Source organism: Mustela erminea, chromosome 5, assembly GCF_009829155.1.
Source record: "Mustela erminea isolate mMusErm1 chromosome 5, mMusErm1.Pri, whole genome shotgun sequence".
Classification (NCBI taxonomy): Eukaryota; Metazoa; Chordata; class Mammalia; order Carnivora; family Mustelidae; genus Mustela; species Mustela erminea.
In genome coordinates this window covers 120,647,224-120,669,993 of record NC_045618.1, presented here as the reverse complement: position 1 = coordinate 120,669,993, position 22,770 = coordinate 120,647,224, and the positions used below count along the sequence as shown (strand labels likewise).

Here is a 22,770-nt window from a genome sequence, read left to right as displayed (position 1 = left end):
TCTAGAAAAAGAAAATTGCTAATCCTTTGTCTAGTGGAGAAGGCTAGTAACTTCTTACTGTAACACAGTACAAACGCGGATGCCAATATCACAGAGAATAAATGACCTACTTGAATGTAACCAGACCTGTCCAGTGGCATGCTGGTAAGCATTTAACAACTGGGAACTAAAAAAAAAAAAAAAAAAAAGAGGGACATATATGATACATTGTACCTTTATTATAAATTATAAAGAGTACATATACCACATTTTACACTAAAAACACTAAAAACATACTGGTTATCTGTAGCTAGGTTGGAGGGAGTGGAAAATAACTGTTAATACATATGGATTGCTTCTGGAGGCATTAAAAATGTTCTAAAATTAAATCCTGGTGATGGTTGCAGAGCTTGGTCCTAAAAACACCCCTGAACTGAAGAGCTTTATTCAGGCCATCTACTTAGTGTCTCTGGGGGCTCAGTCTAGTCTGGACGTTTCACGTAAATGAAATCCAACAACGTATGGTCTTTGGGGACCAACAGTAGTCTCTCTTGTCAATTACCTATGAGCAACTGGTTCTCACAGAATGCTTTCCTTGGTTTGGATGAACTTTTATACTCAAGAGACAGCCAATGGTTGCAGTCAATGATTGACTGTCATTCCAACATGGTCATGGTATTTCCATTTCTATTCAAGAATAGAGAGAGATACAACAAGGACATATGTCAGAACTTCCTTCATCAATGATATGAGCAACTCAGGTGCAGAACGGTGTGATGTGCTGCATTATTAAATCATACAGTTTTTGAATAGTGAAGTCGTGTCGCCTCAGTATTCTATGCCTTGCACTATGTAACAATCAAAATCTTTTTGATTATTATCATTTTCCTCATTACTTTTTAAGTCTAGACCCAAGATCGGCAAACTTCTCCTTAAAAGGACACACAGCAAACATTTTAAGCTTGTGGGCCATACACTTTCTCTTGCCACTGCTCAATTCCCGCCCTCATCACCCGAAAGGGGCCACAGACAATAGGTAAATAAAATGGATGGGTCTGTATTCCACTAAGACCCAATTTACATAAACAGATTGAAGGCCCACAGGCCATGACTGGGTCTAGACCACCAAGAGTATAAATAAAAGACCTGATTTATGCCGTGTGCCAATCCCACCAGAATTTCAAGCTGCTAATAAGACAACAGCAAATGCGAAGTTAGGAGGACAAACACAGTGGAAGGGTTGCGTGGTGGTCTATAATACAAAAAGAGAAAGATTAACAAAATACTGACCACATAGTACTTAAGACAGGAGCTTTGAGGACTGTATAAAGCATTCTAATGTTCCATCTTCCTATCACTAATGCTCTTTGCTCTGGCCATTTTCTCTAAAGATAAGTTATAAGGGAAAGGAAAATTTCATATTTCTTCATCACACTGATAAATGTATTGGCTGTAGGATACCAACTAACATTCTAAGTGACTGACGATATTGTATTTTCTTACAAAATGATGACTCTTGAATAGCCTACATCGATTTCAAAGATGCAAGGAAAGTAAGCATCTAGTAAACATGTGAACAAACCTCCCTCCGGCGACTGATCCCTTTCCCCCGTCTAAAGGGAATGATGACTTCACGACAACCAAGCACAGGTATTTCTCTAATTAACTTACCTCAGGTCACGCTGAAATTCAGCAACAACCAAAAATAATCAGACCGAGTATCCTCAATAATTCAACCACGTGGTTGATTTAAACATTTTTAATCTGACATACTGAGATACAACATAGGATGATAATGCGGATATAACATTACTTGTCCAGAATTCCTTAGTTATCAGCCAGAATTTGGTGAGTATTCACAAGATGTTGGACACTCCACTAAATAACGTGAAGGATACAGACACTCCCTCCTCCCCCTCCATTCCCGCTTCTAACACTCCCATAGGCCCTTGGCCATATCAGCATGACTGCATTTAACACCACCTCTTACGCCCTTCAACTCACCCAGCACCCTATCAGGTCGATATCCCTAAAATATAGCTTCTGTGATACCACTTTCATGTTCAAAAAGCATAAACTCCTTAGCCTGGCATTCAAATTCCTCAACGGCGAAGCATCTTTTCCAGCTTGTCTCCCCTACACACATTTTTCCTCCAACCCTTCTTGGCCCCATAAATACATCTTTGCAACTGGGACCACCACACTTTTGCACTTGCTGTTCTCCCTGCATGGAATATTCTAGAACAGAGAACCCCTGTCCTCCTGATTCAGAGCTTGAGTCAGGGCTTCTCATCTTATCCACCACCCCACCCCCCCCAATCCTTAAGGATCTTTCTAGCTTTCGACTTCCTTACACTTGACCTTAACTCCAATCTGTTCTCCATGGGGTAGAATTAGTGTGAACTATCAATGCTACCAACTCTATTAGAAAGGGCTCTGTGAGAAAGCCAATTTAAGCAAGATTTGACCTCCCCCCCAAAAAAATATTTTTATGGGAAGAATAGTAGGGTAACTTACATTACTAAAGGACTGAACAATCAAATGACCAAGGACAAATGTGCAGCTGAAATTTGAGAGGAATTGGAACAAAGCACTTCTTGGACTCCCACAGTCTCTTGCCTCTGTTTCTCATGGGTAGACTTCGTTTCTTCTCAAAGTGGATGACTTCTTACACATGGCAGTAAGTAGGGCACCCTCCAGTTGCTGAATGTCCCGTTTAGTAATGTCTTTTTCCCTCAGACTATGAAGCTTATTTTTTAGTCTCCAGTTAGAAGGATACTAGGAAAGGATTCAAACTGGCTTGGCAGAGGCCAAGTACCCATTCCTGAATCACTCAGTCGTAGCTAAGGGGCAGTGTTATTTAGTACATATGTGGCTCCTGACTCCCATACATCCAGGGCTATTCCTAGAGTAAGAGGAAGATTTATGAATAAGACAATAATCCTAAAAGTTGTCTTGTTCACTCCACGCCTTGATCTCCCAGTGTTAAGTGCTATGGGTAGGCTCATACCTCCGCGCACATGTGCACACAGAGGACCTGAGTGCCATAGTCTTAAATGAGGACAGAATTCTCACTGAAGTAACCACAGACATGTGGTCTGGAAGTGAGGTAGTTAGCAGGATGCCCCTCTGTGCTCCAGGACCATTACTTATGATGTCCTTTGTCAGCACCTTCAGACCTAGCACTCTGCAGTAAGGGTTTTAGATCCCTAAAAGCATAGCCACTACTGCAGCCCCTGTTCCGTGGGTTTCTGAAACCCAATAGTGAGCCAACCTGGGGTTATGGCTATCTGTAGCTCCGTACTATTTAGAGCGACTGGATATGCTCTGCTTTAACTCCAGATCCACTCTCTAAGCTGCTCTGTGCCTTGCAAAGCCACCGCGGGTAGACCACGTGAAAGGGTTGACTTTCCCTCTAGCTTCTAGTTGAGTAGAGTTACTAGGGAGTCCCAGCAGACCACCAGATAGAGGAAGAAGAGTAGTCAGAGCATTTATCTCCCCAGCTTCCTCCCTGTGGGTTGCCATGGACTGACTGTGTCTGTTAACTGAAGATCATTGTTGCTCTCTGTTCACATAACCTCTCTTGTCTCCAGGTTCCCTTAACCTCTCATAATTCTGTTCTCTACTTCCCAATTCTTGTCTTGGGTCATGACATGTAATAAAGCTAGAATACTCTAAGTAGCTTTGGCAATTCAGCTCAAGCCAGTAGGAGAATCAAAGACTCTGAGAATAATTTGTTGGAATTATGAAAGGGGGAGTTTCATATTGTCAATATCCAAGGGCTGCTTGCCCCACTTCTCCACTCAAAGGATCTGAAGATTTTACCCCTTGCTCCTTACCCATTCACTTTCACACCATTTCATTCTCTTCCAGAGGAGAATCTGGTAGAACTGAGTGACTTAGGACTACCTTCTGGGATCCTGAGATAGGATCCTGGGGCCATGGAAATAAACAGAGGACTGTGGCTAGGACAGAAGCAAGGGTCCAGGACAAGGGATAGTTTCCCATTATACTGCAAAAGGACTGAAGATAAGAGCCTGCTCACCAGACCCAGGACATAGGACATGGAACAATGGAGAAGCCTGGAATGCACTGGATAAAATAGGAACCACTCACAATCCTCCCTCCCACCGTGGACCAAGAATGGACTCAAGAATGAGACTCAAACCTGCAGTAAAAAATTCCTGATAATTCCTCTGGAATCTGTAATATGTGTAGCCTACTTAGAGCTAAGGTTTTTGAATACTGTAATGTCTCACTTCACTCCTCCCTTTCCTTTTGAAGAAACTAGTCCTCTGTTAAATTACACAGAGTCTAGGGTCAAGGGAGTCATTTCCCAGAGCCATAGCCACTGATCTTCTAGACAGGCAGCCTCTCCACGACCACCCTGCCCAGTCACCTGAATCACTAAAATAAATAAATAGACAAATGGATAGATGGTTAGATAGATAGATAGACAGACAGACAGAGAGACAAAGGGGTTTTCAAAAACTAATCTTTTTGAATTAGGTTTCATTCCAAAATAAATGCCATTAGAGTACAAAAATAAGATAGTGAGATTGAAACACAATCACATTTTTCTGTGTAAGAATAACTTCCCCAGAGAGAATACAATAGAAAATTAATAAGCAAACAGGCCAGCTGTTGGCATGGCACTCTCTTGAAAGCTAAGAAGATATATATTCATTTGCTTTTGCTGCAGTGACAAATGAGCACCAGTTTAGCGTTCTAAAGCAACAGAAATCTGTGATGTCCCAGTTCTATAGGTAGGATTGGCTCACCTGGTTCCTCTCTCCCTGGGTCTCAAGGCCAAAGACAAAGTGTTGGCCAGCTTCAGATATCCTGTGGAGGCTCTCAGAAAGAATGTGCTTCCAGACTCATTCAGGTTTTTGGCAGAATTCAGTTATTTTTGGTTGTAGGACTGAGGTCCCTGTATTATTGGTGGCTGTCAGCCAGACATTGGTTCTCAGTTCCTAGAGCCCTTATTATGGTTCTTTTCATCTTTAAAGCCAACAACAGTAGCATTCTTCTCTTGCTTCAAATCCCTCTGTCATCTTTTGTCACATTCTTTTGCTCCAGCTAGAGAAAGTGGACTGCTTTTAAAGGCTTGTGTGATTAAATCAGCCCCACCTGAATGATCCAGAGTAATCTCTCCATTATAAGGTCTGTAACCTTAAATCTGCAAAGTCCCTTTTGCCATGTAATGTAACATATTCACAGTTTCTAGGGATTAGAGTGTGGACATCTTTGGGGTTCTTTCTCCCTACTGCAGAGACCCAAGCTGGGTCATGACTAAGTGGAGGGAAGGAAGCAGTGTAGACCAAGACTGATGCCACTTTCACACGGGAATTTTTCTTTTTTTTTTTAGCTCTCTTATTTATAGTCCAACATACTGGGAAAATGCTATGAAAATAAATGTTAATTTCAGTATATTTTTCTGATTATATCTAAAATATTTGTTGTACATAGAATAGCTATACAGTTAAAACCTTGGAGGTGCATATTTACCTCATTCAATTTATGAAAACTATCTGCCACATAACCTAGTTAGCAAAGCCAGTCCTCCCTATCAAGTTACTCAATCAAATCACACTTCCTATTAGGGGAAAAAAAAAAAACCTCTCTGACTTAATTTTTTATCCAAATAAATGCATTAATTATACCATCTGCTGAAAAAGACACAAATCACAATGGTAAGTTTACACAACTGTAAGATAAACTACTAAAAGTTGTCGGGATTAAAATTACTTGGATCTACTATCATTAATTTATGGATTTTTATAAGCTATAAAATCAAGCATAAATCTCTTTGCTGCTTTTCATTATTTAACTTGTAACAGTCCAAAACTTAATGTATAGTTAAAAATAAGTTGTTTTTTTTTTTTTTTCTGAAGGGAGCCTAGGAGAAAAAAGGAGGTGGGTAGGCATGTGTATCCTAAATGCAGATGTTAGGCCTTCTGGAGAATGTCATGAAGGGAATTCCCTTGACATAAAGGTAATTTCCACCTATGTGCTCAGGCAAGCTATCTCGAAGATCACAGACCAGAAAGGTTCACCAACCAAATTAAAATAAGAATCAACACAATAAGAAAAAACTTGAATTACAGAGGTTATTTCATCTACTTGGTACAGAAGCAGGAGAAAGTGATGGGGTAAGCTAACACACTTAGCAAAGGGTAAAAACAGATGAACTTCTCATCAGGCATCTTAGCCGTAGACACAACACTGTGGGGGCCCACAAAACTGTTTTAATTTCTTATCAAATCAGAAGAAGAAAAAAAGATACTCCAGCCTGGATTATTTAGTCATTCTTTCAATGCAGCAGTAAAATATAAGTTTTTCTATTTCTTGTTGGAGAAAAGGGCCCAGGAAGAAAGACTCAAGTCCCCAGGGCCCAGGACAGACATCCTGCAGCCCAGGATGGGAAGACAACGCTACCTAAATCTTGGGTCACACAATATTCATATCTTGTCTTTCCTACATGGATATTCCCCACTGATGGTGGGCCGATGAAACAAGAGTTGAGTTTGAACAGAGGGCTTAGACAGAAAGCACCTGAAGCCAATATAAATACCAGCTTCACCCAAGAGACTCATGCCTGGCCACAGCCACAGCCTGGCAGTTATCCAGCTCCGTAGCTCTGGGTTTTGATGAGTTTCTTAGGCAGAGCCCATGTGGGGCCAGAATAGGACCATAATGGAGCCTCCAGTGGCTGACCAATTTCAAGATGCCCAGAAATGGCCTCTTCAATTTGTAACTTGGGTCTTTTCCTATCTTTGTATCTGTAAGTAACATTCATTTGTTCAATTACACATTCCATCTACCCCATCTTCAACACGTCTTACAGATTACGTACTAGTGTAACACACAAATTCTGCCTGTGCCTCACAAATTATTTGCTTGCCCATTATCGATCCCAAACATATCCAATCAACTTTGCCCAAATCCTGTAAGCTACTAAGATTCCTTGTTATGCTTTAGACTTCTTTTTTGATTTTTATCCACCCCATTTGTTGTCTAGTCTTTAATAGAAAGATTGAATATTCTCAAATAACATAGATAGTATATTATAGGAAAGATTAAATAAGAATAATGTATGAGATTAAGAAATGACACCATTAATTCATTAGACACTGTGATCAAACATGATTCATGTAAAGAGAGAGAAAGTTCTATTCCACAAAAGACCACGGAGCTCATCAACTTCTCACCATGCTTCCATCATCACGTTTCTACTTTATACCAGGAGGTGGACAAAATGAAACATTTTATAAGGTGAGATAAGACAGGCATGTTAAGATTGCAATGCAAGTTTAAAAAAGTAAATGCAAAAAATTTTATCCAAGGTAACTTGAAAAATTTGATAGCTCCTGAAAATAGTTCAGTTACATTTTTTAAATTAACCATCCCTAATCTCATCTACTTGGGCCACTCGTAGGTGCTTTTCTTTCCAGCTAATGACTTATCTCGGGGATAAGCACTGAGAACAGCTGAAAAGGATCACTTATGTTCAATCTGTTGGGGGAAGGGCACCAAGGGAGAGTGCCATTTTTAGCTTTTATTATTTCTTATCCGTATTTTTTTTTGCTTTATCTTCAACAAATTCTCAAGAGCTATGCATTTCTTGGTAACAGGGATAAAAGAGTAAGTAATTAAATGAAAGTCAGGTTCATTACCTACAGTTAATATATTACTTCCAATTTCAGAGTACAACCGGAGGGGACCAAATATCCCCACTTCCAAACCCACACCTCATCTTTAACAGAAACTTGCACAAGACATAAAAGAAGAGGAAGTTTGGCGGGTGATCCTTGATTTCATCAATTAAAAGACTCTTCCTCCAAGTCAGTATTTCAAATTGTCTATGCTCTGGACAGAATTGGGGGCAGGGGCTATAACCCAAAGCGATGGGTCACACTAGGAATTGGAAAAGGTAAAGTGTTTATCCGTCTTAAATGAAGGGGAAGATGGGCTGTGGAAAGGAGAAAATGGAATAGAACAGCTCTCTAATGTCAGGAAAGAGATGCCCAGGGGTCTGAGTCCTCCAATTTGAAGGCACTGGTCTGTACCATACAATGCAATTGGTAATTGTCTATGACTACTATCATTATAAAATACCTTAATCTTATGCTTTTTTCTTTTCTTTTCTTTTCTTTTTAGATTTCACTCATTTATTTGAGAGGAGGAGAGAGAGAGAGAGAGAGAGAGCACAGAGGGTGAGAGGGAGAAGCAGATTCCAGGCTGAGCAGAGAGCCCAATGCAGGACTCCATCCCAGGACCCTGGAATCATGACCTAGTCTGAAGGCAGACGCTTAATCGACTGAGCTACCCAGGCACCCTAATATGATGTCATTTTAAGAATTCTAAGAATCGCTTTCTATAGTCTAGCCCCCACCATGCTTCCCATGTTGTAGGGGCTCAGTGATACGTATTTATCCAATTCTTCATTCATACATGCAGGCAGCATTTGCCAACAACCTGTTATATGTCAAATGCTGGGGTGACAAGTCGATGAGCATTCACTATCGCTCTGTGACAGGCACTGTACTAGACACTGGAGATAAACAATGAACAAAACAGTCTTTGAGAAGTTCATTAGCATTGGCTGCATGCCTTTCTAGACAAACTTCCCTGGTCCTCTTTATCTAAAAATCCCTGATTTCATCCTGTATGTCTATGAATCGAGGAGAGGTAAATGTGAAGCCACTCCGAGCTCATGGGCCACCCAAAAAGAGGGGATGGGCCACATTTGGCCCTTGGACCATTACTGGTTGACCGCTGACTTAATAAAAGTAGGAAGAGAAAGAAAACTGGGGGATAAACTTTCCACGGCAGAAATCCTTTGTAGGTGCTGATACGCTATGACTAGTTTGGCCACATTGTTTGAAGACCAAGGAGAGAATAACAGTCCTGACATTATTTCTGAAAGGGTTGTTTTGAATCCATTCCTTCAGTATGAAAACACGCGTGTCTCTGAATAACGCACTGTTATGGCTGCATCTTTATTTGGGGGGGGTTAGGCTTTATCTACTGGCTTCCCGATATGCAAAATAAGTCTCCTCCTTCCTTTCCCTTCGCTCACCAATAGCCTACACATTGTCCATCCCCATCCCCTTTTGTTCAATGCAGTCATGTCACTGCCTATAAAATCATGCCTCTATGTGCTACTTTATAAGTGAGACCTGTAATGAAACTTAACTTCTTTTTTTCTCTTCGGAAACACAAATTTTGCTTTTTCCTGCAGTGAATTATTGTTCCCACCTCTTTAGTTTCTGTGTTCTCATGAGTGATGCAAACTCCAGTTGTCCTCAGAGTCCTAAGTCCCCTGGATAACACTCACGCCACATAATCCAGCAGTTCCGTCTGACGCCGAAGCCTCTCTTGTAGCCTCGGTACCTGCTGCAGCTAGATGGGTGGCCTGTCAGGGCTGGTGCACACCAAGCACCCTGCCTTTCTCACAGGCTTTGCTGCCCTGTTGTGGCTCCTGGGGCCAGTGCTACAATGTCTCAGAGGAACAGGTGCTGACAAACGCAAACCTTGAGCTCTCAGAGCTTTCCCCAATGTGTGCCTATTCCTGTGTTTGCTCCGTGGGCTCCCATAGCCCCAAGGGTTGTGGCTGTGGCCACGTGCACTTGCACCCACATTCTTCAACTGTGCGTCTAAAACACATGCCTCCCAAGTCGCCCACGAAGGGAAATAGAGAGCTGGGGGAATGTATATGGTATATTGTTCAGGGCCGGACCTGGAAAAGGTTTACACTAGCTGTGCTCGCCTCCCAGTGGCCAGAACTCCAGCCACAGGACCCCGATTCCCCACCCCAGGTCCCCCTCCCCACATCCCTTCCCCCCACCTATGACCATGAGGGGCATTAAGGGCAGGTCGTCTGTCTGTGTTCCAGGACGAAGAAACGCGGTGGGAGATATCCAGACTTACTACGTCGGCCCCGTCTGCCCATCTGATCACTAAACCATTTTATTGTTCTTCTAATATGTAGACGAAAGACAACAAAGCAATGATCACTGGTTCTGACCCTCTTGGTCTGACAACTATGTGAAATAAAAACAAAAATCACTGGTTGCATAAACACCAAAGTAAAAGGGTCGTTTGGAGACAAAAAGTACCCCAAAAGTTAAGAACAGCAGACCTCAGACTATCACCACTCTGAAACAATTCGGAAATCCCTCTGGGCACCGGAGGGCACACCCCTTGGGAGTAGGGTCACTTCCTGGATTGGGCCCTGATTCTGCCTCTGGAAGAAACTCCTTTGGCTATTCTCTGAAGCACTTTTCTCTGCTTTCTGAAAGACTCTCATTTTTATTTTCCTTGGTCACATCAGACCAGAGTGCTGGCAAGCATGTCCCTTCCGGAGAAAGTATACAGAGTCTCTGAAGCCTCTTTTCCAGGTGTGGAGGTTGGGCTGCTGGGATTGTTTCAGTTTTCAACCTTTTTGAGATTTAGCAGAGGTGGGGGCAGGGTTTTTTTTTTTTTTTTAAGATTTTATTTATTAGGGTACAGGGTTATTAATCAAATTCACGGTTTCTTTGGCAATACAGTTCCCTCAGAAGCCTAAGTTTCTGAGGTATTTGTTTTTGATCAGATTCACAGGCAATAGGTGTGCTCAAAGTTCTTCCCTAAGCATAGTTGTGCCTTCTAGATAAAGACTCCACGCATTGCCGCCTCCTCCCGCCCTATTCTCCCAGCTCAATGACCACTACACTAAGATTATCAGGTGTGAATGGGACCATAAAACCCAAGTCACTTTATCTGAGAAGTTTTACTGTAAATCTGTATCTCTTACCTTTTGTGCTTTATAAACAAGGTGCTGGCTTTCGGGGCCCAAATTTCTGTATCCCCTTATATTTCCTTTGATGTCTCCTTGCACACCAGCCAATTATTTCCAAAGCTACCTAAGACCTTGCAACACCTTGCCAAATGGATCTGAGTGGCAGACTCCCACCAATACTTTGGATTCTTTGTAACCAGTTCTCCTTGAGCCTCTAGTTCCCACACTGCAACAAGTGATGGTTTTATCAAATGTTTGCCACTGCCTAATTTAGAGTCCCCATTTCTTAATTTCTAATCTTAGTTCCTTTGCTAATCACCACTGAGCCACTAAACAAATGCCACTTAGTTTTTTTAAGTTCCTGTTCCATCAACATCTGCTTTCTAGGAGTATGAATGAGAGCTCAACACTTGCTGCTACAAAGACAAACCCCAAATCTCACATTCCATTGGCCAGTATTCCATTATATGGCTTCAATATAACTGCAAGGGATGCTGGGATATGTGCTTCCTATGTGCTGGGAAGAGGAAACAGGTAGCATTATCTCTGACACAGCATGTCTTCTGATTTCCTGGGGCTTCACCCCCAGCCCCACCTTGAAAAGGCCTATACAGAGAGGTAAAATTTTGAGGACCTCACACGTCTGAAAATTTATTTATTCTAGCCTCGTATTCATTAATAACATATCTGGGTGCAATATTTTTTATTGGAAATTTTGTTTTTCTTCAGAATTTCAGTGGATATCAGTATCTTTGTTATGGTCTTTTCTGAATGCCTATATTCAGATATTAGACCATCATTTTCCAGTCTCAGAAATTTTGTTATTTAATTTTCTATCCTTTTTAATATTTTTGCCATTTTGTTCTACTCTCTGAAATGACTTTTCCGTGTTCTCTTCCAGACCTTTATTTGATTTTCTTTAACACCAAGTTTTTAATTTTCAGAACCTTTTTATATTTTTAGAATACTATTTGATGGCAGCCTGGTCTTCATGCATGGGTGGTAGATCTTTCTAAAAACTTTGAATTTCTTTTTCATGCACAACTGGCTTCCTCCAGAGTGCTTTTTTCCTATCGCTTGTATCATTACAAGTCTTCAGACTTCTGCTTGTGGTTGTTTGCCTATTCCCATGGTCTAGGAGCTCTGAGCAGACGAGGGGGTCAAGTTGACTGTGAAGATCCAACCGTATTTTCCAGAGAAGATCTTCCCATTTTCTTCCCGGATACCGGTGTTCCTGAACAGAATGGAGAAAGATGGCTGAAAGTAGAGGTGGAGTCTCTAATTTCCATAGACATGTTTTGGTGAAACCTTCATATTTTCAGTTTGTCACTGAAATATAACTGTCACAGCTATACCTGGCTGCTCCTGGTTCACAGACCCTAAGCTTAGTTTCTTTCCTGAGTGAGGGAAGAGTGGCTGCCCCCCCATGTATGGAGTAAGAGAGAGAATCTAGGGGTCTCATCACTTCTTAAACTGGCATCCAATCCTTCTTTCTTATGGGAAATACACACTTTCAGAAGTCCCTGAACTACCACCCTCCTCCAGTTTCAGAACTTTTTGAGGATTTTGTAAGTTAAACCAGTTCCCTTTCCCCACTGGTATCTGGTAAGTCAGTTACTGCTTATCCATTTCATTTTCCAGTCTCAGAAATTTTGTTACTCTGGGTGAGTTAACTGAGCAGAGCTGCTTCCATCCCAAGGAGGCAAAGATTCTTTGAAGCAAGAGGGATGCCTGCCCAGGGCCTTTCCCACTCCCCTTTGAGATCCCACTCTTGGTATAGTGGACCTCCCCCCCAATTCCCTTTCCAAGTAGTTCACAGGATATGCCTAAGGCCTGCCAGGGTTTCTTCCTCAGTCAGTCCAGCAGGCTGAATCCCCAGTATGCACACCGTAGACCTAAGGGATGGTCAGGAAAGGGCTCTATGCAAGGGCTGAGAATGGAGCTGGCCACGTGCCAGCATGCTTATGTCCATGCTCGTGTGTGCACGTCACTGCCTCATCCCAAAGCCAATCACGGCTTCGACAAAAGTCAAATGGATTTTTAAATGGCACCGTCTGCAGTTATTTGATGGAAATATACACATATATGTTTAATGTTGCAATTATGAGGGTGTATTTGTCAAGGCAAGAAGATAAACTATAATAGCTTGTTAGCTTGATTTATAACTTTTAAATATTTAAACATATGGCATCGCCCACCCCATTCTTGCTCAGGAGCTTTGCAAACAGTAGGGGTGACATGGTCCCCATATTTATAGATGTAGGTCCTTAAAAGTCACATTACCGGAAGTTTTGGGAGGTGTTTCTGCAGGGAACAACATTAGACATGTGTGTCCAATCCGCCATCTTAAACAGAAAGGGTACTTGTTTCCCTCCCTGCTTGAGGCGTTTCCCTGGTGCCTGATGCTCCTCCTCTTATTGGTTTTAGTTCCTCCTCTCCTTTGGGTTCTTTCTTTTTTGTGTCTTTCTCAATATCACTGCTGCTCACTGAGCTATGACCAAAGAAGGAGGTTCATAAGGAATATTTATTCCTGTGCTTCCATCCAAGAATTCTGCACTTTTTCCCCCTATACATATTTTCCCCTCAGGTCAATTCCATTTCTTATGAAGTTTTTGAGGTCTTCTCATTTCTTTTCACTGTATCTTATCATCTCACCTCATTCATCCTTGAGTCCCCTACAGTGTTTAGCATAATTCCTAGCCCAGAGTAGAAACCTAATGAATATTTGTTCGGCGCGGCCCTGAGTTGTAAGCTCTGAAAATCTATGTCAAAGGATGTTATTTTGAGATGTCAAGGAATGCCTCCTCTTTGCTGACAGTAAATAGGTGACTCTATAACCAGACTATTTAAGGCACGATTATATTTATGTGCTTCCTGCCAAAGGAGTGGTTAATTGTACTGAATGGTTGTTTCAGAACTGTGTAGGATAGTCTCAAATTATACAACAAAAAGAGCTAAAATTCTGCCTCTGCGTGGATTTAGGATTATCAGCAATAAGGACCATCCAAACAGAAAAATTTCGGAAGTTCTCCAAACATTCACCTCCGTACGTATCCCTGCCTACCACTGCTCTGACGGAAGGGACATCGAGGCATACTGCGTACCTCAGCCGCGGGCTAGTGGGAGCAGAGAAGCTACACAGTAAAAATGAAAGGGACTGAGTTGGTTGTAGGAGCCAAAGGACCTCTAACAAGAGAAGAGAAGTCACAACCAGCAGCTAAGACAGTCCCCAAAGGGACATAAAGAATCCAGGGAAGATTTCAACGAGCTTCCAATCCTCTTCGGGAAGGAGCTCCCAGAGGGCAGGACAATTGGCATTTGGAAAGCCAAAGGTGCAGTGAATCCGGTGGTCTACTGTTTGGACTATACCAGTGAGTATCTGAGGACGTGCGAATCAGTGTCTGACCTACCAGAAGAATAAAAATATCTAAGAAAGGGCGCCTGGGTGGCTCAGTGGGTTAAGCCGCTGCCTTCGGCTCAGGTCATGATCTCAGGGTCCTGGGATCGAGTCCCGCATCGGGCTCCCTGCTCAGCAGAGAGCCTGCTTCCCTCTCTCTCTCTCTGCCTGCCTCTCCATCTACTTGTGATTTCTCTCTGTCAAATAAATAAATAAAATCTTTAAAAAAAAAAAAAATATCTAAGAAAATTGTCAGCTGGCCAGGCAAGCTTCCGAGTCAGGGCAAGTTTTTGATCCCAGCAAGGAGACATGGGGAGCTCATCATCAATCCATCATGAGTCCAAGGTGGCATCTGTCTTCAATGGACTTGCCCTGGTTTCTTGGCCATTTGAGAGATCTCTGTTTAAAAGATCTCACTAAGGCCATGTGTTTTGACTTCCCCCTCATTCTCAGTTGCTTACAACAAAAAATAACAGCCCTAACTCCCCACTTTGGAAAACAAGGGAGATGTATTAAATTGGGCCAAACAGGGGACATTTGCTATAGGAACTTTCATCATCAATTGAAGTAAAAATCTAGAGACGAATTGGCCAGCTGGGCCCCTTAGAGCCAAAGCTGAGTTGTCTGCAGAATAAGAATAAAACAGCAGAATTCTCAGTCAAGAAATTCCAGTTACAAAAAATAAGTTTTATCCAATGGTTCCTACGAAACCAGGGACTTCCCATCAGGATGCCCAATGACCTTCATCCACTGTCCTTACTGGGCACACATTGCTGTGGTTCCTCCAAATGCTAACTTTTTCTGCTTTGGGGATCCAGGAGCATATTTCCCATGCTTTTCCCATGCCATCAAAAAAGTTTAACTCTACCTAAAAGCAATTTAAAATATTGTGCTAATAATGAGAAATATGACAAGTTCCAGAAGAAAAGAATGAAATGAACAAAAGTCAGATTTTAGGGATTGGGTTTGAAATTAAGGAGAAGACCTTTTAAACTACAAGTTGGGTATTAGGAGCTGGCCTCTTCCAAAACAAAAAGGAAACAGGCACGGCCTCCAGAAAGGCTCTAACGTCCTCTGTGTAATAGCGCCCTCTGGCCTTAAATTACTTGGCAATGTATCTGGCTTGGAGCCTCAGGTTTTGTTCAAAGTCCATGGCTGCACTGGAAAGAGAACCCAGGATCCCTCATATCTGAAACCCTGCTCATTTGTTTCTCCTGCATTTGCCTCTGTAAATAAGAAGTATGAGTCAAGCAATGCTTCGTCATCTGTGGAAGAAAGAACTGTCAAAGAATAAGTCCAGTAAGGACTTATTCAAATTATTCAATTTCAGGCTTGGGGACCTTTGAGGTGCTTTACCAGTCTCCGGAAAATACTCTCTTGAGACTGCCAGCATACACCAAAGGAAACGGTCTTCAGGTTGAGATATGGTCAACTAGAACAAGTTGTGGGAAAGGAAGAGACCCATCCAAGACCATTAGCGTAGACGATTATTGATCTGTCATTCATGAAGGAAGCTGTTGAGGCTTCCTCATTTCTTGTCTGTGCTTAATTTTAAGACTCCCAACGTGACTTCCAAGAAGAAAGAAAATGCTCTTGAACAAATGAAACAAACTCTTGCCTATGTTTGGGTCTTTGTGAATACAAAGTCTTTGTGCTCTGTGTGAATACAGATAATGAAAGAGCTTCTGGATTCTTCTTGGGAGTTTTAAGTAGAAGGTGACAGAAAAATTCTGAACAGCATCTTTGGCTTTTGGTTCTCCATTAGAGCTCAATTTGATCTTTTTGATCCTTCAAAGTGAGTCCTCCCTGGAGAGAAATGAGGCTCAGCAAGAATTAAATTATTCATCGTGGTAGAAAGGAAGGAAACAACATAGGTCCATGGAGAAGAGCTAAAAACTGTTGGGAAAAAAATCCAACCAGAGCCCCAAGAGTCTTCTCCTGGCTTTTGAGAAGACGGGATTGTCTGAGCTGGATCTTCCCTATGATACTCTCCTTGGAAAGCATTACACTCTTGTTGCCCTCAGGTAAAATCTTGCCTACCCTTAAATAGTCAGTGCAGAGATAAATATTTTGTGCCTGAAACTACCACTATCTTGTTAGATCTTTAGAATAAAGCCAGTGTAGCTAAGAAAACTAACCAAGCTGCATTGGTATATTGGAAATGCAGATTTTTGTCAGGCTCGTACCCAGTTTGCCCAGGCATGATATCATGAGGAAAGGGTTTTGTTTTCTACCACCCATGCTTGGGGCAGATTCCATCCTTTTCAAGTCAATTTCAAGCATTAAAAAAACAGCCCTGTCTTCAGGAATTAATACATCCAGTCCAGACCGTTCTAAATCAAAGCATTAACCTTGATTCAATTAAAACTTCTTTCTCCAGCTTGACTTCAGGTTTGGGAATCAGCACCTTGAATGGGGGTCATTGTCTGGCTTTCTCTCTTTTCAGTATCTCCTATTCCACCTCACTCTATCCAATGCCTGCTTCTGGTTCTCCAGGTACATGACGAATGAGAGGGAAAAGATCAAAGGAGTTTTTACTTGATTGGTTCTGTTTTCTGTACTCTCTTGGCTCTTGAAGTGCCTCTATCATATAAATACAGGCTTTATTTTATGGACAACAGTTATGGGCATGTTGGAGACCCTCTGGAGGACCAGCTTGTGATACCATCCCCTTCCCCTGGCCGAGCTCCCATGACCACTGCCCCATCAGCTCCTGCCCTGACAGTATGTCTCTGAGGTCCCCTTACCACCACAGATAGCCTTCTTAGACAGCATTCTTTCAAGACAACTTGAGCCTGGATCCTTTTACACATTTGCCTGAACCCTTGGGGATTCATTCTTGTCCCTTAAAAACTGCAAGCATGGCCTGCTCAGCCACTGAACTTGCCCTTCTCATTGTACTACTGTGAACTGCCCAACCAACCTCTCACTTTTAGACTTCCTCAAGGGACACCTATCAACCTTTCTAGAGGACTCTGTGCTCTTATAGGAAAGCTAATGACTTGCTGAACCCCAGCTGTCATTCAGCCAGGGAATGTGACATGGTCACCCCGCCTTCTAGTAGATACACCAAACTCTGAAATGTTCTGCTGGTTTTATGGGGCACTCTTTTGTTTGGCTAATGAATGAGAGCAACACCCTCTCCTCTCCTCTTTTCCCTTCTCTGAGGAGGAGACCCATAGCAGCTTTATTCCTACAAATTCCCTTCAAAATAGTTCACCAAGCAAATACCAATCTTCCAATTTATAAGAAAGAATTTGGATGATGGGTGCAGGTGTTGAAAGGACACATCTGGATTCTCTTTGGTAAATTCTGAATGAACGCGGAGTTATTTCTTTCACCCATTGCCCCCAACATTAAGCCTGTAGCTGAAATTCCAGTACAGAGAGAAGAATCTCTTTTCATTGGCCATTGCCATAGACTGTGCCTCTTGGTGAGTGAAGTCCACCCCAACCAGGATAATCAATCAAGTCACAAGATGAGGTGACAGGGTGAGCAGTCTGCTTCAAACCTTCACCTGCCCGTCTCTACTGGACATCTCTTTGGCTAATGCCAAGGAGTCCTTAGCACTGACCCTCTGCTCAGAGTCACATGTCAGCCCCAGCCCTATGTACTTTGACCCCTCTACAGGAAGGTAACTACCCTCTCCCCCAAGGAATATCAACCAAATTCTCAAGGGGCTTTCAGACAACTGAATCGGCCTTCAAGCCTTTACTTCCGTAAAGCACTCAAGTAACAATATTAATGAAAACTGGCTACACACATACAAAAAAATGAAAATCCTTAACCAGTAGCATATATTAGCTCATAAACATGAAATTTCTCTTCCAACCTCAAAGAACATCATCAGAAGTAGTCAACCTAAGGCATACCAAAAACGGACCTTGATTAACATCCACTTTCAGTTACCCTGCTGTGACTTATTGAAAGGAAAACATTCATTTCATGCAAGCTCATTTTAGGGGTGGTTCCCTAAGGGGTGTTGGTGTGACATCAAAGAATCGAATCTAACTAGATGTCACTCCCCGAAAGAGAAGTAGACGGTTAATCTGCTCCAGGAAAAAACAACATAGCGTATCTTAGAGCCAAACACGGATTGTTCCTAGAAATTCTATTGCATTGTCCATGAATAAATGTGATGAATCTGATAGAAAAAACCCAAACTTGCCCGTGCTTGAATTTTCTCACCCATCAGAGCTATTGAAAGTAGACTGACGGTGTAAAGCGAGTCCGACCTCTCTTTCCACGTTCCCAGCATGGACAAAAGGAGTGCACATATGAATTATGAACTGGGGTCCATTTTAAACACTGAGACAAGTAACGGGAGCCATGAGAAGGATGTGGTGAGCAGGAGGAGGGAGGCGGCTGGGCCTGTGTCAGGGCACGCCCCTAGGTGTGATTCATTCCAGCCTGGGCGATCTCTCTGGTATTGGTGCCAGAGAGGAGGAGGACCAGATGAGATAGCAGGACATTCAGACTGTGCCTGCTCTCACCCAGCTCTTTTCATTGGCTCACCTGGGTATTTGCAGGCCTCACTGTTCCCAGGAGCTCTGGGACCTTGCCCTGGTCTCCCCTTTCCCTGACACCCCTGCTCCCTGTGTTTCATGCATCAATGTGTTTTACACATAGGAACTTTTTAAGAAAGGCTTTTAAGTAAAAACACAGATTTATGTGCCCAGTTTAGGTCCAATCAATTCCTCCCTCACTATCCTATCCTCCTCCCATTGAGTGCTGTCAGAATGGGACTGTTCCCATCTGAGGGTGTCACCTCAGACCCATCCACCTCGTTTAAAATGCTATTCCTTTCCCAATTGTATCCTAAACTAAGTGGAGCTGATGTTCAAAAATATTTAACAACTGGTATTTGGTACGGGCACCAACCAATCAGAACGGATTCCAACGGTAAACAATCAGCCATGAAGGGCTGGGGACACCTGCCAGAGAAGGACCCTAAAGTAAGGACAAAGAGACCTACACCTGTTTGCGGTCTAATGGCTTTTCTTCTGCTGCTAGCCCTGGTGTTCTTCAAGAGCCCCACAACTATCTACCACTGGACCTTAGCTTGACCCATCACATCATTGACAGAGGTGAAAGCCTTGTCCATGTGGGAACCAGAGGAGTCATGCCTATATTTTCTGTTTTCTGAGTTTTAGGGTTGTTGGATTTTTTGATATGTAGGTAACATCTGCCCACAAGTAAACATCTCCACACATTAAAAATGTCAACAAGTGTATTTTTCTGAAACAACGTCCCAAGAATAAGCTCTTTCCTGAACTGCTAGGAGGTTCCAAGGAAACCCGTAACTCTAAGCTGAGGCTTTCTCTACATTCAGGGGATCAGGAAGAATGACATCGGCCTCACAAAGTGTCCTCGACCGGCCCCAGGGAGACTGTGCCAGCTGTTTCATTCCTCTCCAAATAAGACAGACCGACTGGCATCCGAGAGAGAAACCACATTAAATTAAGATTCCCAAATATAAATTCTATTTTAGCAGGCAAAGTAAGAAGTCATGATTAAGACACCAGCCATTTCCTGGAAATAAAAGCCCACCCGGAGGTGTTTGGGAGCCCAGAGTATCATCAACACCAGCTGGCAATTAATCTCCAGGGAAAGCTCTTCTTCAAGTGTCTCTGTTACAGGCTAAATATACTGTAAATATAATTATAAATATAGATGTCCCATCTATTCCTCCCATTCCCTGGGGCTGCCAGCATAAGACAGGGATCAGCCCAGCGGTACTTGGCATTGCAGGGTATCCGTCGAGAGAGCATACTGACCCTATTAGCTCATCGGTATCCCGCATCTGCTAAACTGGTCTGAACTCTGCATATTTAAGAAACACTCATTTCTCTTCCCTCAAAAAAAAAAAAAAAAAAAAAAAAAGTTCATGAATTTCTTGAGTAATTTTTGCTTTACTATGGAATTGAGATAGTGAACTATGTCTTAAATCCAAGCATATTTGTTGCAACTGTGGTTATAAATCTTCCTGGTTTTCACTATAATGTTTTACCACTTTTCAAGATTTGGACTGAAATATTTATATATATATATATATATATATGAACATATATATATATATATATATATTCAGCAGATGTAAGCAAATAACCTGAAAGACCCAGGTCTGGCAATGGAGAGAAATTTATCCCTAGAGCTACACAGTGAAATGGCCCTTATCAGAGCCCAGGGATCTTTCTCCTTTAATTCTGCATTTTGTGGGCATCTCAGCCATGTAAGGCCAATATGGTCTGAAAGGAAAGATTTGGGGTCAATTCAAGAATAGGAGTGAAAGAACAATCATAGGACAGGAGTATTGGGCACGGTTTTGGTTTCTTTCAAAATGCCCAAGGGCATAAGTGCGGCTGGCGGGGAAACGACCACTCTGGGCAGGAAACAAGAATGAAGGCAGCCGTCGCTGGAGTCTCCAAACATGGAGAGAAATACCATTTCCTATCACTTTTGTTTGAACCAACAGGCCAAATGTTGTGAACCTGACAATGCTCCCAACAAGTTGTTTGTGCCTCTGTGCTTAGAAAACATATCCATGGTTTTAAAAGAAGTGCTCTGGCCTGAGTTTTAAATCTCACCCAAAAGGCAGTTATTCTGCTTAAAAGTCTCTTTCCTGGAAGTTCCTCATGTAGGCCAGGTGTACAGTATCGGGCCGTGAACATCACTCTCCTCCTCTGGGAGAGATTTCCCTCTGGCTCAGAGACATACCACTGAGGAAGCTATCACCAGGAACACAATGTGGATCCGAGACAGATTTGGCCAAGATGGGGTCCAGGACCCTGTGTCCCTGAGAGGGACATCAGTATAAAGGCAGCGCAAAGAGCGCTTAGGACCGGACACTGGGATTCAAAGGCTTAGTTCTCTTAAGGCATGGCTCTGGATCCAGGTCTCAGGCCACTGCCAGGCCATCACATGCATAAGGTACAGATAGAAAAGGACTCCCTGAATGAGGTGGGTCTGTGGGAATCTAGGTGAAAAGGCACACAGCTGTGGATCCAAAGATAGCTCCTGGCTTCCTTCATCTCCAGGAGGCATCCTGAGCAGCTAGGGTCAGGAACATCCTGGGTTCCAATGGACAGAGGGTTTGCCCCTGTGCAAGGTTGATTGAATGAACCCTGATGAGTCTTCCTTTTGTCGCTGCCCAACTTTGTTCTCGAGCTCTGCAATGGCAGTAAGTGTGCATCTGCACATGACTGTTTTCAGATGGCCCAATTCCCAACCAGAAAAGCTCACAGCATCATGGAACATTAGAGTAACTAATCTCTCAGCGCATCTGGACCCCTGCCCCAGCTCCCCATTTTCCCCACCACCGGCAGCTCTATCCCAGGCCAGTTACCTCGCCCTAGTCTAGGGGCAGACCAAGGCTGGCCTGAGGAAAGACATGGTTGAGTTGCTTCAGTCCTCCACTCTTGCCCTTCCAACTCCACCACCCGTCTGACAGGTCTTAGCTTTAGATTTCGTGTCCATTGAATGACAGGGGAGTGGTGCCCTTCCATGGTGGCAAGCATATAGCCCTATGCCTGGGATCATTCTGGCTGCCATCTCGACCTCCAAGTGCCAGGGCTAATCCCTGAGCACCCAAACATCCCCTCTTAGGGCATCTTGTGTGTCCATTCTAATACCAAGACAATCAGTGTTCTTGCAGCCAGGGGTTCCCAAAACCAGATTTTTGTGTGCCCCACATCATAAAATTGGTTATCTGTCTTCTACCCCGTGTTCCAAGGCTACGTTCTGATTCTCTAGATCAGCTGCTCTGATTATCCAATCCCCCAACCTCCAGAACCCCAGGTCCTAACCACAACATAGTCAGCAGTGGGCGCCCTCTGCTGAAAGGGGGTCTTCAGTCACTTCACCCAGAACACCCTGTTGGGCCAGATCCAGATCTAGACCCGAGACCCTCTCCTGTGGACACCTTTTCTGATTCCCCTCACCCTAGCAAGGTGAAGGCCCAAGGTTGGAGAGCCTCCACGTAGTTTGTCTCTAGGATGGTACATTCATATCCCATTATACTTCTGCTTCAACTTGAGTGCTGTCTAGTAGACCTTGTAGGCATTTAACCATTTCTATACAACCTTAGTGCAACTACAGTGCCTGGCACAGAGAAGGAACAAAATACATGTCAAATGAAAGAACTTTGGATGGATGAATGAGAAAAATGAATGAGCTTTCTTATCGATAATAGCCAGCCTGCCTGGACTTCTCAGTACACCCTGAATTTCTGTAACCTAGGTCCACCTTCATGATGAGACTTTGCTGGGACTCCCAGGAAAGTTTGCCCACCTAGCTGGACCTCAGCTATGGGGATCTGTTGCTGGGCTTACTACACCAGAATCTATTCCATCCTACTGGTGATGTTGGTGATAAGATGTCCAGCACAACCTTAGCCCTCTGACTATATGTCTCACAGAAAGCCAATTGTCTGATGGCACTAATTCTGACATGGGACGTAGCACCCTTTGAAGTGATGGTACTGTTTTTGGAGTGGCATTGACATGTGTTTCCTTAGGTACTATTCTAATCTTAATGACTCATGTTTCACAAACAATGACATTCACAGGGTATGGAAGAGAAGAGAGGAAGAGCAAGGAAGAGCATTTTATAA

General features: G+C 42.9%; 1 long non-coding RNA gene across 2 annotated transcripts; it reads right to left on the bottom strand.

Annotated features, from left to right (window-relative positions):
* Positions 1-224: 224 nt before the first annotated feature.
* LOC116591657 lies at positions 225-5,564 on the bottom strand. Of its 2 annotated transcripts, XR_004286092.1 has the most exons (4): positions 4,761-5,564; positions 2,497-2,884; positions 1,126-1,231; positions 225-666 (listed from the first exon to the last, which is right to left on the bottom strand). It is a non-coding gene; the product is annotated as an uncharacterized LOC116591657 (long non-coding RNA). The 2 variants fall into 2 exon arrangements; XR_004286093.1 differs by lacking the exon at positions 2,497-2,884.
* Positions 5,565-22,770: the final 17,206 nt, after the last annotated feature.